Source organism: Somniosus microcephalus, chromosome 6 (assembly GCF_052327205.1).
Source record: "Somniosus microcephalus isolate GS21.2 chromosome 6, FLI_Smic_1.0, whole genome shotgun sequence".
NCBI lineage: Eukaryota > Metazoa > Chordata > Chondrichthyes > Squaliformes > Somniosidae > Somniosus > Somniosus microcephalus.
Genome location: NC_140992.1, coordinates 47,004,321 through 47,019,163, shown reverse-complemented (window position 1 = coordinate 47,019,163; position 14,843 = coordinate 47,004,321).

Genomic DNA, 14,843 nt, shown 5'->3' with positions numbered 1-14,843 from the left:
GACAAGTATTCAAATATCCACAAGGCTCTTGGGATGGTGGTGAGGAAGAGTACAGAGGTCGCTTAAGGTGATAGCTTTGTAGGAGTCTACGTACTCCTAGCAAAAAATACTGAACTCGGAGAGGTTCAACAGAAAAGGTTTAATTGTTGAGACTGCATGTCGAACACAAAAATGGCATCAGAGACTAAACCAAGTCCGACTGCCTTTCATCAGTCCACAGCTTCGACTGCTCCTCCCCCGCTCTGGGCTTAACTATGTTGCAGATCAAGTTTCTAAAAGGTGTGATCCTTCTTAAAGGCATGACGCCTGATTTATAGTCTACGGACCGAAAAGCAGATTGTGTCCTTTCTGTGATCGGTACACCACACAGCTCCCCCCAGAATCCGCTAGTAGGGAGTGTACGAACCGGCGTGGCGGCTTGATGGCACGGCCGGAACGGCTCTTGGCGGTTGGTGTCGGGAGCGGGGCGGTCGGACGCGTCGGGCTCTTAGGCGGTCTGCCCCGCGGTGGGGGTTGGCCCACTTGAACGGGTTCGTCGGGCTCTAGGTGCGCCAGCTTGAGCCGGTCGACCGACACCTTGTCAGTTCTGCCGCCCACTTCGAGGAGGAAGAACTTGTTCCCCGTCTGGAGTACCTTGTAGGGTCCGTCGTATGGGGGCCGTAGAGGTCCTCGGTGGACGTCATGGTGCACGAAAACAAATTTGGCCATGTGCAGGCTAGGTGGTACGCGAGTTGCTGGTTCGCTGTGCCGGCCGGTGGGTACCGGAGCGAACTGTTGTGCTTGGTTGGCGAAAGCGCGGCGTTGCTGGTCAGCCGACCAGGGGGTCATGGCGGTGGGCAGGAACTCTCCGGGTACGCGCAGCGCCTGGCCGTACATGAGTTCCGCTGCCGAGGCTTGCAGGTCTTCCTTGACCGCGGAGCGTAGGCCAAGTAGCACCCACGGGAGGCGGTCGATCCAAGCCTCGTCCTCGAGGCTGGCGCGGAGGGACGCCTTCATGGACCTGTGGAATCACTCGCACAGTCCGTTGGCTTGGGGGTGGTAAGCCGTGGTGCGGTGAACGGCCACCCCGAGGATTCGGGCGATGGTGGCCCACAGATCAGAGGTGAACTGCGGGCCTCTATCCGACGTCATGTCGGAGGGGACGCTGAACCGAGCGACCCAGGTACCGACGAATGCCCTCGCGATGTCGGCGGTGGTGGTGGACGTCAGTGGAATGGCCTCGGGCCAGCGGGTGGTACGGTCCACGATTGTCAGCAGGGGGCCGACGAGGTCAATGTGGACGTGGTCAAACCTTCTTTCTGGCACGGTGAACTCCTCGAGTGGGGCTTTGACGTGCTGGTGGATTTTGGCACGCTGGCAAGCTATGCAGGATCTGGACCAGACGCGCACATCTTTGCGCAGGCCGCGCCAGACAAATCGGTTGGCCACCAGTCTAATGGACGCGCGGGTGCCGGGGTGTGAGAGGCCGTGGACAATGTCGAACACCCGTTTTCGCCAGGACGCCGGGACTACGGGGCGGGGTTGCGCCAAGGAGGTGTCGCATTTGACTGTGACGGCGGACGGGCCGCAGGCGACGTCGGTCAGTCGCAGCCCTGGGAGGGTTGTGGGCGCGGAGAGCAGATCGGGGTCGGTGCGTTGCTCCGCTGCCAGTTGAGCATAGTCCACTGCCAGTTGGGCGCCGTGGACGGCGGGGCGGGATAGGCAGTCAGCCACCACGTTGTCTCGACCGGAGACGTGCCGGATGTCCGTGGTGAATTCGGACACCGCGGCGAGCTGGCGTTGTTGCCTGGCTGACCACGGGTCCGCAGATTTTGCCATCACGAATGTCAGGGGTTTGTGGTCGACAAACGTGGTGAAGGGGCGGCCCTCCAGAAGAAATCTAAAATGGCGGACTGCCAGGTACAGTGCAAGGAGCTCTCAGTCAAAGGCGCTGTATTTGGCCTCCGGGGGGCGCAGTTGGCGGCTGAAAAAGGCCAGCGGTTGCCAGGCCCCGTCGACCCACTGTTCGTACACGGCGCCGACCGCGTGGTCGGAGGCGTCCGTGGTGAGGGCCACCCTGGCGTTGGGCTGTGGGTGAGCGAGCATGGTGGCGTCAGCGAGCGCCTTTTTGGTCGAGTCGAAAGCGGTCAACATGTCCGCCGACCACTCGATCGCCATTCTGTCTTTCTTACCCCGGAGGGCTTCGTATAGGGGCCGCATGAGGGAGGCCGCTCCGGGAATGAAGCGGTTGTAAAAGTTGATCATCCCCAAGAACTCCTGGAGGCCTTTGATGGTGGTAGGCCGGGGGAACTGCAGGACGGCTTGCACCTTGGCGGGCAGGGGAATGGCTCCGTCCTGCGTGATGTGGTGGCCGAGGAATTCGATCCTGCTGAGGCCGAATTGGCACTTGGCTGGGCTGATGATGAGCCCGTACTCACTGAGCCACTGGAACAGGGTGCGAAGGTGCTCGATGTGTTCCTGCTTGGAGGAACTAGCTACCAGGATGTCATCCAGGTAGACAAAGAGGAACTTCAGGTCTCGGAGGACCAAGTCCATGAGCCGCTGGAAGGCCTGGGCCGCGTTTTTGAGGCCGAAGGGCATTCGGAGGAACTCGAATAGCCCAAAAGGGGTGATTATGGCTGTCTTGGGAACGTCCGTGGGGTGGACTGGCACCTGATGGTAACCGTGCACCAGGTCGACTTTGGAGAAGACTGAGCGGCCGGCCAGTCTAGCCGAGAAGTCTTGAATGTGCGGTATGGGGTACCGATCTGGCGTGGTGGCGTCGTTTAGGCGCCGGTAGTCCTGCAGGGGCGCCATCCCCCGTCGGGTTAGGTGACGATGTGGAGTGGGGAGGCCCAGGGGCTGTTGGAGTGGCGGATGATGTCGAGCTGTTCCATTGTGGTGAACTCAGCCCGCGCGATCTCCATCTTGGCCGGGTCTAGCCTGCGGGCATGGGCATACACCGGTGGGCCTGTGGTGGGGATGAAGTGTTCTACCCCGTGCTTAGCAACTTTCACGGAGAAGGTCAGGTTGGTGAGGGCTGGGAACTCAGCCAGGAGTGCTGAGTAGTCGTCCGTTGAGCGGGCGCGGCACTGCCACGCCATTTCGGCAGGTTGGGGTGGCGCCATGGCGCCCGGGATAGGTGACATGGTGTTCATGTCCACGAGGCGGCGCCGAGGCATGTCGGCCAACAGGCCGTGGGCGCACAGGAAATCCGCACCGAGGAGCGGGGAGAGCACCTTGGCGGTGATAAACTCCCAGTGGTAGCGACGGCCTGCGAGGTCGATGGTGACGGTGCGGGTGCCGTATGTCCGGATGTCGGTGCCGTTGGCGGCAGCCAGTGCAGGGCCGCGGCCGCCTCACTGGATCTCTAGGGCGGACGCGGGGATGATGCTGCGCTGCGCGCCCATGTCGCATAGGAAATGGTGTCCGGAGGCGCTGTCCGTAATGTACAGCAGCGCGCCTGCTTGCCCCATGGCCATCGTGTAGGCCGGTGTGGGGGCGGTTGGAAACGTGCAGGATGGCTGCAGCGGCGTGCCCGTGCGCCGAACCGGGTATGGAAGTAGCAGTAGCCCTGGGTCAGAGGGCTTGGGGGACGTGGGAGCCTGGGGGGCCTCGTGGCCGAGCTGTGTGGCCGCGCGATAGAGGGTGGAGCGCGCGCCGACGCTGCGGAGGCCAGGTCGGGGGTGACGGCGTGGTTGGAGCCGGCGGACAGGAGCTTATCGGCTTCGTCGGCCAGGGCCTCGAGGTCCATGAGGCTGGACGCCACGGTCGCCGGGCGGATGCTGGGGGGTAGTTGGCAGATAAAGAGCATGCGGAAGAGGGAGCCGGGTGGTTTCTCGTCGGTCAGAGCAAGCGTGTGTGAGAGCAAGTCTGATGGCGTGGAGTCACCGAGGCCTGGGAGGTCGAGGAGGTGGCAGTTGCGCACGAATTGGGAGGCTGTGAATTTTTTAAGGAGCGCGGCCTTGAGATGTGCGTACTTGCCTTCCTCCGAAGGGTTTTGTAGTGTTGTCCAGACTTTCGTGATTGTGGAGCTGCCCAGGGAGGCGAGGAGGTAGTTGTACATCGTTGCGTCGGCGGTGATGCCGCGGAGTCGGAATTGCGATTCGGCTTGAAGGAATCAGGCGGTGGCTAGGTTCTCCCAGAACTCCAGCAGCTTCACAGAAACTGCGTTTGTGTCAGCCATGGTTACACTTAGGAGTCGTCCTGAGCATCGGGGTCACCAATGTAGGAGTCTACGTACTCCTAGCAAAAAATACTGAACTCGGAGAGGTTCAACAGAAAAGGTTTAATTGTTGAGACTGCATGTCGAACACAAAAATGGCATCAGAGACTACACCAAGTCCGACTGCCTTTCATCAGTCCACAGCTTCGACTGCTCCTCCCCCGTTCTAGGCTTAACTATGTTGCAGATCGAGTTTCTTAAAGGTGTGATCCTTCTTAAAGGCATGACGCCTGATTTATAGTCTACGGACCGAAAAGCGGATTGTGTCCTTTCTGTGATCGGTACGCCACAGCTTAAGGATTTTAAATTCCAGTGGAAGGAAGAGAAATGTAGTTCTATTTGCTTTAGGTCAAATGATCAAAAGCACTGTTTAAAAAAGACCAAAACCGTGTATTTTAAATTGTTACTGGCAGTTCTATCAATTTGAATATAAAAGTAGCAATTTTATCATATTCACATTTAAAGAGTTCTATTGGAAATTTTCCAGTTTGTTGCTTTTAAATATGGTCGCTGTCAATAAAATTAGTAATGATTTTCAGTATATTTATGTGATTGACAGCAGGAAAAGAAACAGGTGCCGTATCTAATGTTTCCATTGCGTTTTACATTCATTTGAAGCAACATTTATGAGAAGAATTTTCCCCCTGCGCATTATTTGAAACTTTCTCATTGAGTTTTATGGGCTATAACTTTGCATTTGTTTTGGTGGGGGGTGGGGGGGGGGGGTTGAATTTAATGGGAGGTAGAAGTTGGAATGGGTTAAGCTCCAAAATGTCATTCTTATTTTTAAGGGTGGGGTAAAATTGTATCAAGTTAACTTTAAAAATCTTCCGCAGGAGCAAACTAAAATCCAGCAGCGTGTTCCCTACGGATGAATCCTGGGAATTGCTTTGAATTCAGGCTGTCTAAACATGTTGGTACATACTCTAAAAACTGTATCAATAATCTACTTGAATAGAAAAGCATAGGAAATGGCTGGGTTAACTCAGTTTATCAATTTAATTTTTTTTTTACTTAAATTCAACAGTTTTATATCCCACTGATGAGGTTGATTCTTGAATTAAATTGAACTTCATTTTTTGTGTAATTCTTTGAAGTTGCTTGACACAGATTCATTTGACATTTTCTGTTAGTGTTTTCATACTGTTTTACAGGTAAGATAACAGTTTTCAAACAGACCAGCACGCTTTGTGGTTCCAGTGGAGTTAGTATAACACAAAGCACAAACTCAAAGATAATGCCAATTAAGATGCGTTGGCTTCTTGCCCTCTCTTTTCAGACAATAAACCTCGGTTAGACACCAATCCCTCCAGGAGGTTTCTTCCTGTATGCTCTGTCTTCAGCACTAAAAGGCAGTCTTGACAGGCTGATAAAAAGCAATGCCAGTCCTGCCTGCCCACTCAAAGACCCTCCTTCAGGTATCAGGTGCCTAGGTTGGGCTTTGAGGTCAGCCAGACACCTCCCCTGAGGCTGAACTGGGCTGAAGGATATATCTGCCAGGTATCCTGTTAGGTGGAGCGCTGGTCACCTGAGCTAGGATCAAAGTGTTCCAGTTCACTCCGTAAAACATCTTTCGAATTGGGCCTTGCTGCTTCATGCTTCAAATGGAGTTGAATGAGTCCCAAGGGAACAAGCCACTCTGCACAGAAACAAATGCTGTCAGAAGCAAATCCACTTTGAAAATTCAGTTCTTGTGGAAAGCCTGCTGTCAGGCTTCAAAAAAAAAAACAATTTCCAAACTGAGGAGTAGAAAATACTAATGAACTCACTCACTACCACTATCATATTGATGACTCCAGCTACAGTGCACAACCATTCTCTACAAAATTGAAAAAGGTACAATCCGGCATTTTACACCTGGAGCTACAATAGAAAGGATGCCAAAAGCTGCCTTTAATCACGGACGGCCCAAAAATCCACTGTTTTCGGGTCAGTAGAAATTAGAATATAACAAATATTAGAAAAAAGGCTTACAGGTTTCTGTGTCACTTAAACACTGATCTCTTTCTCTATAATACAGAATAGAAACAATGTTGAAGGTTTGTAGATTAAAGAATTATGAACTGAAATAGCTGAAGATTGGCCAGCAGAGTATGAAGTCATATTTTGTGACTTGCAATTACACTTTATGGCGTAGTCAACCAAGACTATTATATTTTGTGCAATCTTATGCATTTAGTATATTCTTATTCTGTCTGCTTGTACAATAGCCACAAGTTAAGAAATGATAACTTAAAGATCATGGAAATTGTCGGTAACGTTAAGTCTTATTTAATTATGTTGTGCAGGTTTTAAGAGAAGTGTATTCAGGTTGGGAACTCCTGTGAATTTCAGTGAGTCCATCAGGCTCCAGAGACCAGGTAGGTCTCAGAGTGTACCAATCTCCAATCTCCGAGGGAAATAAATAAAAAGTAATCGAAGTGTGACGTCACCAGAAAGCAGGTAAGTGATTGGTTGGTGAGTATTTCTCTCTTTATAAACTTAAACTCTGTGGTTTATAGTTTCTAAAGTCTCTGTGGTGTAGCGGGGACTGTTTATAAACCAGGGCCCTTAAATATACTATTTAATGGTAGTGTAATTGGTGGGATTGATTTGATTTAATTTAATTGCAATTAATTAAAGGGTAAGTCATGGCAGGAGAGCCCGGCCCCATTGTATGCTCCTCCTGCGCTATGTGGGAACTCAGGGACACTTCCTGTGTCCCTGACAACTATGTGTGCAGGAAGTGTGTCCAGCTGCAGCTACTGGCAGACCGCATTGCAGTGCTGGAGCTGCGATTGGATTCATACTGGACCATTCGCGAGGCTGAGGACGTTGTGAATAGCACGTTTGATCAGTTGGTCACACCGCAGGCAAAGGTTGGACAGGCAGAAAGGGAATGGGTGACCAACACACAGAGTACTAGGCACAGGCAGGTAGTGCAGGGGTCCCCTGTGGACATCCCCCTCTCAAACAGATACACCACTTTGAGTACTGCTGGGGGGGCGGGGGGGGTGGCTTACCAGAGGAAGGCAGCAGCAGCCAACTTCCTGGCACCAGGGGTGGCTCTGCTGCACAGGACGGGAGGAAAAAGAGGGGGAGAGCTATAGTAATAAGGGATTCTATTGTAAGGGGAATAGATAGGCCCACAGCCCCGAGACCGGAGGAGCAGCGGACCTGCGCGGAAGCAGCCCGAGGCGGGAGAGCTTAAAGGCTTGAGAGGGAGCAGTCAGAGGCACCGAGGCCCACAGCCCCGAGACCGGAGGAGCAGCGGACCTGCGCGGAAGCAGCCCGAGGCGGGAGAGCTTAAAGGCTTGAGAGGGAGCAGTCAGAGGCACCGAGGCCCACAGCCCCGAGACCGGAGGAGCAGCGGACCTGCGCGGAAGCAGCCCGAGGCGGGAGAGCTTAAAGGCTTGAGAGGGAGCAGTCAGAGGCACCGAGGCCCACAGCCCCGAGACCGGAGGAGCAGCGGACCTGCGCGGAAGCAGCCCGAGGCGGGAGAGTTTAAAAGCTCACCTTTCGCGGGCTTTTTCTTTCACAGCTGGTGCAATCAGGAGAGCAGGAGGCCAGTAACTCTTATATAGGTGGAGCTGTTGCTAAACCCGAAACACTACAGTGTAGTGTCTCCCACCCTTCCACCTCCTCTAACCTTTTAGGGGTTAGGGGAAGTTGAAAAGGTAGGTTCAATTTATTTTATTTCAGGAGCCTAACCTAGGTGGAAAAGGTTCCAGGACAGGAGGCGGCAGTGAAAATACAACACCAGAAAACAGGTAGGTGACTGGTTGGTGAGTACTTTCACAAACTTATTCTAAGTAGAATTCAATAATTAAGCTAAATCGTAGTAAATAAAAGGGTATTGCAAGGGTTAAGTCATGGAAGGGCAGCTCGGACCCGTGCCATGCTCCTCCTGTGCCATGTGGGAAATCAGGGACACTGTCCCTGACAACTATGTGTGCAGGAAGTGTGTCCAGCTGCAGCTCCTAGCGGACCGCATGGCGGCGCTGGAGCTGCGAATGGACTCACTCTGGAGCATACGCGATGCTGAGGATCTTGTGGATAGCACATTCAGTGAGTTGGTCACACCGCAGGTAAAGGCTAGCTCAGACAGTAAATGGGTGACCAAAAGGCAGGGTAAAGGCAGGAAGGTAGTGCAGGAGTCGCCTGCGGTCATCTCCCTCCAAAACAGGTTTACCGTTTTGGGTACTGTTGGGGGAGATGACTTATCAGGGGAAGGCACCAGCAGCCAGGTTCAGGGCACCATGACTGGCTCTGCTGCACAGAAGGGCGGAAAAAAGAGGGATAGGGCTATAGTGATAGGGGATTCAATTGTAAGGGGGATAGATAGGAGTTTCTGTGGCCGAGACCGAGACTCCAAGATGGTATGTTGCCTCCCTGGTGCAAGGGTCAAGGATGTCTCGGAGCGGGTGCAGAGCATTCTGAAGGGGGAGGGGGATCAGCCAGTTGTCGTGGTACATGTAGGTACCAACGATGTAGGTAAAAAGAGGGAGGAGGTCCTACAAGCTGAATTTAGGGAGTTAGGAGCTAAATTGAAAAGTAGGACCTCAAAGGTAGTAATCTCTGGATTGCTACCAGTGCCACGAGCTAATAAGTTTAGAGAGAGTAAGATAGATAAGCTAAATACGTGGCTTGAGCAGTGGTGCAAGGGAGAGGGATTTAAATTCCTGAGGCATTGGAACCAGTTCTTGGGGAGGAGTGACCTGTACCAAGGGGACGGTCTACACCTGAACTGTGAGGGAGCCGATGTCCTCGGGGTAATATTTTCTAGGGCGGTTCGGGAGGATTTAAACTAATTTGGCAGGGGGATGGGAACCTAGGTAGTGGAAAAGAGGGAAGTCATATGAAGTCAGAAATAGATGGTAGAAAGGTGAGAAGCAATAAGCAAAGGAGAGAAACACAAAGGGCCAAACTAATTCATAATGAGAGTGTGAAAAAAGCAAGCCTGAAGGCTTTGTATCTTAATGCTAGAAGCATTAGGAACAAGGTGGATGAATTAGTTGTGGAAATAGAGGTAAACAAGTATGATTTGATTGGGATTACAGAAACGTGGCTGCAGGGTGGGCAAGGCTGGGAACTTAACATCCAGGGATATACAATATTTAGGAAGGATCGGCAAAAAGGTAGGGGAGGTGGGGTAGCATTGCTGGTAAAGGAGGGGATTAATGCAATGGAAAGGAAGGATATTAACTCGGATGAAACGGAATCTGTATGGGTAGAAATGAGAAATAGCAAGGGGAGGAAAACGTTAGTGGGTGTGATATATAGGCCTCCAAATAGTAATATGGAGGTGAGGGAAGGCATAAAAAGGGAAATTAGAGAAGCGTGCGATAAGAGCACAGCTGTCATCATGGGTGACTTTAATTTACATATTGATTGGACTACCCAAATTAGTAAAAATTCTGAGGAGGAGGAATTCCTGGAATGTTTTCGGGACGGTTATCTGGACCAATATGTCGAGGAGCCGACTCGAGATCAGGCCATTTTAGACTGGGTATTGTGCAATGAGAAGGGACTTATCAGCAATCTTCTTGTACGAGGCCCCTTGGGTCAGAGCGATCATAATATGATCGAGCTCTCAGTCGAGATGGAGAGTGAGGAAATTGAATCAGAGACTAAGGTCCAGAACTTAAATAAAGGGAATTACGAGGGTATGAGACGGGAATTGGGTAAGATTGATTGGGTGGTGTTTCTGGGGGGATTGACAGTGGATAGACAATGGCAAGCATTCAAAGATAGAATGGAAGAATTCCAGAACATGTTTATACCGGTTTGGCATAAAAATAAACCTAAAAAGGTGACTCAACCGTGGATAACGAGGGAAATTAGGGACAGCATAAAATCAAAAAAAAGGGCATATCAACTGGCAAAAAAAAGCACCAGACCGGAAGATTGGGGGCAGTACAGGATACAGCAAAAGAGGACAAAGGGATTAATCAGGAAGGGGAAAATAGAATACGAAAGTAAACTTGCAGCAAACATAAAGACAGACTGCAAAAGCTTTTATCGGTATATCAGGAGGAAAAGACTGGTAAAATCCCAAGTCGGTCCCTTGCAGTCCGATTCGGGAGAATATATAATGGAGAATAAGGAAATGGCAGACCAATTAAACTCATACTTTGGTTCTGTATTCACAAAGGAGGACACAAATAACCTCCCAGGAATATCGACAAACATAGGGACTAATGAGAGGGAGGAGCTGACAGAAATTAGTATCTCTAGGGATATGGTGTTGGGTAAGTTGAGGGGACTGAAGGCCGACAAATCCCCAGGGCCTGATAAACTACATCCTAGGGTACTTAAGGAGGTGGCCCTGGAGATAGCAGATGCTCTAAGGATCATCTTCCGGAACTCCATTGACTCGGGAACAGTACCCGTGGATTGGAGGGTAGCTAATGTTACCCCAATATTTAAAAAGGGGGGTAGAGAGAAAGCAGGGAATTATAGACCAGTAAGCCTTACATCGGTTGTGGGCAAAATGCTAGAGTCCATTATTAAGGATAAAATAGCGGAGCACTTGACAAATGGGGAAAGGATCGGACAGAGTCAACATGGATTTACAAAGGGTAAATCGTGTTTGACTAATCTGCTGGAATTTTTTGAGGAGGTAACTGGTAGAATAGATGGGGGAGAGCCAGTGGATGTGGTGTACCTTGACTTCCAGAAAGCCTTCGATAAGGTTCCACACAAAAGATTATCATGCAAAATTAAGGCTCATGGGATTGGGGGCAAAGTATTAACGTGGATAGAGAACTGGCTGGCGGATAGAAAACAGAGAGTTGGAATAAACGGCTCGTTTTCAGAGTGGCAGGCAGTGACCAGCGGGGTGCCGCAAGGATCTGTCCTGGGACCCCAGCTGTTCACAATATATATAAATGATCTGGATCAGGGAATTGGATGCAATATTTCCAAATTCGCTGACGACACTAAACTAGGAGGAGGGGTGGGCTCTGATGAGGATGTCAGGAGGCTACAGTGTGATTTGGACAGGTTGGGGGAATGGGCGGATACGTGGCAGATGCACTATAATGTGGATAAATGCGAGGTTATCCACTTTGGGGGTAAAAACAGGAGGGTAGATTATTATCTAAATGGCAATAGATTGGGAGATGGGGAAGTGCAGAGGGACCTGGGTGTTCTTGTGCACCAGTCACTGAAGGAGAGCATGCAGGTGCAACAGGCGATTAAGAAGGCAAATGGTATGTTGGCCTTCATATCAAGGGGGTTCGAGTATAGGAATAGGGATACCTTACTACAGCTGTACAAGGTGCTGGTGAGACCGCATCTGGAGTATTGTGTACAGTTTTGGTCGCCCCATCTGCGGAAGGATGTTCTTGCCATGGAAAGAGTGCAACGGCGATTCACCAGGCTGATACCTGGAATGGCGGGAATGACCTACGAAGAGAGATTAAATAGTTTGGGCTTGTACTCACTGGAGTTTAGAAGATTGAGAGGGGATCTCATCGAAACATATAAAATTATGGCAGGCCTGGACAGGCTGAATTCAGAGAGAATGTTTCCAATGGCCGGGGAGCACAGAACCAGGGGCCACAGTCTAAAAATAGCGGGCAAATCATTTAAAACAGAGATGAGGAAGAATTTCTTCACTCAAAGAGTGGTGAGCCTGTGGAATTCCCTGCCACAGAGGGCTGTGAAGGCTAATTCAATAAATATTTTCAAGAGAGAATTGGATATATTTCTGAAGGCTAAGGGGATTAAGGGTTACGGAGAAAAGGCGGGGACGGGGTACTGAACTGGTAAGATCAGCTATGATCTCAGACGAAGATCAGCCATGATCTCATTGAATGGCGGAGCAGGCTCGAAGGGCCGAATGGCCTACTCCTGTTCCTATCTCTATGTATCTATGTATTTCTGCGGCTGCAAACGAGACTCCAGGATGGTGTGTTGCCTCCCTGGTGCAAGGGTCAAGGATGTCTCAGAGCGGCTGCAGAACATCTTGGAAGGGGAGGGTGAACAGCCAGTTGTCGTGGTACATATAGGTACCAACGATATAGGTAAAAAGCGGGATGAGGTCCTAAAAGCGGAATATAGGGAGTTAGGAGGCAAGTTAAAAAATAGGACCTCAAAAGGTAGTAATCTCAGGATTGCTACCAGTGCCACGTGCTAGTCACAGTAGAAATAGAAGGATATTTCAGATGAATACATGGCTAGAGGAATGGTGCAAGGGGGAGGGATTCAAATTCCTGGGACATTGGAACCGGTTCTGGGGGAGGTGGGACCAGTTCAAACCAGACGGTTTGCACCTGGGCAGAGCCGGGACTGATGTCCTAGGGGGAGTGTTTGCTAGTGCTCTGGGGGAGGGTTTAAACTAAAATGGCAGGGGGTTGGGAACTTGAGCAAGGGGACAGAGGAAAGGGAAACAAGGATAAAAGCAAAAGATAGGAAGGAGAAAAACAAAAGTGGCAGTCAGAGAAATCAACGGTTTAAATCAAACATGGCCACAGTAAATAATAATTCTAATAGGTGTAAGAACGTTAAAAAAACAAGCCTGAAGGCTTTGTGTCTTAATGCGAGGAGCATTCGTAATAAGTTGGATGAATTAGCTGCGCAAATAGAGGTAAACGAATATGATTTGATTGGGATTACGGAAACATGGGCTCCAGGGTGGCCATGGCTGGGAACTCAAAATCCAGGGGTATTCAATATTCAGGAAAGATAGGCAAAAATGAAATGAAAGGGAGGTGGGGTAGCATTGCTGGTTAAAGAAGGGTTTAACACAATTGTAAGGAAGGATATTAGCTCTGATGATGTGGAATCTGTATGGGTAGAACTGAGAAATACCAAGGGGCAGAAAACGTTAGTGGGAGTGGTATATAGACCTCCAAACAGTAATGTGGAGGTTGGGGATGGCATTAAAAGGGAAATTAGAGAAGCGTGCTATAAGGGCACAGCAGTCATCATGGCTGACTTTAATCTACATATAGATTGGGCTAACCAAATTAGTAACAATACTGTGGAGGAGGAATTCCTGGCGTGTTTAAGGGATGGTTTCCTGGACCAATATGTCGAGGAACCAACCAGAGATCAGGCCATCTTAGACTGGGTATTATGTAACGAGAAAGGATTAATTAGCAATCTTGTTGTACGAGGCCCCTTATGTCGGAGCGATCATAATATGATCGAATTTTTCATTAAGATGGAGAATGAAGTAGTTGACTCAGAGACTAGGGTCCAAAATTTAAATAAAGGAAACTACGATGGTCTGAGGATTGATTGGGTAGGATTGATTGGGGAATGTCACTCAAAGGGTTGATGGTGGATAGGCAATGGCAAACATTCAAAGACCGCATGGATGAATTACAGAATTTGTTCATCCCAGTTTGGCATAAAAATAAAACAAAAAAGGTGACTCAACCGTGGCTAACAAGGGAAATTAGGGATAGCATAAGATCCAAGGAGAGGACATATAAATTGGGCAGAAAAAGCAGTAAACCTGAGGATTGGGAGCAGTTTAGGATTCAACAAAGGAGGACAAAGAGATTAATTAAGAAAGGGAAAATAGAATATGAGAGTAAGCTTTCAGGGAACATAAAAACTGACTGTAAAAGCTTTTATAGATATGCGAAGAGAAAAAGATTGGTGAAGTCAAGCGTAGGTCCCTTGCAGTCAAAATCAGGAGAATTTATAATGGGGAACAAAGAAATGGCAGACCATTTAAATACATATTTTGGTTCTGTCTTCACAAAGGAGGACACAAATAACCTCCCAGAGATGTCGGGGAACATAGGGTCTGATGAAAGGGAGGAACTGAAAGAAATCAGTATTTGTAGGGAAATGGTGTTAGGGAAATTGATGGGATTGAAGGCCGATAAATCCCCAGGGCCTGATGATCTACATCCTAGGTGTGGTGTATGTAACCTGTTCCACCTTAAGAGAACTTAAGCCTGTTCCACCTTAAGAGATGTACTACTTTCTCTGGCTGCTGTATACGTAATACCGGTGGTGACCACCGGTATATAAGCACTGTGTAGTAAGATTGTATTTCATATAGTCCTGACCTCCAACCAGTAAAGACCTGTTGAACTTTAATCTTGTAGTCTGTGTGTTATTAATTACAACTAGAACACACAGACTTTACAGAGGCGACGAGTCAGATTCTTACCCTGCGGCAGTTATATCCACGGCGGCTTCGTCCACAGAACGGACGTTGAAGAGAGGCTTCCACCCTCATCACCCTGCTGGAAGACACGTTGTGCGGCAGACATCGAGAAACCAGAGTGCAGAAGACATCCTGAACTCGAAGCCTCCATCAGCGGCTGTCAGCTATCTTCTTTCTACCTCGGTAGTGGGTAAGCCGGGCAGCGACGCGACCAGAAAATCGGCCGCGTTGGCTGTACAGACGGGGAGGGAAGACGGAGGAATAAGGGCGGTGAGATCGATCGCGACCGGAGATAAGGGCCGGGCCGCATTTGGGCCGAAAGGCGCAGCGCGGGGACATCGATCGCGGCTGGTGATAAGGGCCGGGCCACATTCGGGCTAAAAAGGCGCAGCGTCTGGGGGCAACTGAAGGCGCGAGAGCCGCGGTGAAGCGGAGACAGTGTCGGGGGAAGGGTGAAGACCGCCAAGCGTGGGAAAACCACCATTTTGTAGGCGGAGGACGAAGACAAGAGTGCGGAAGCCGCCA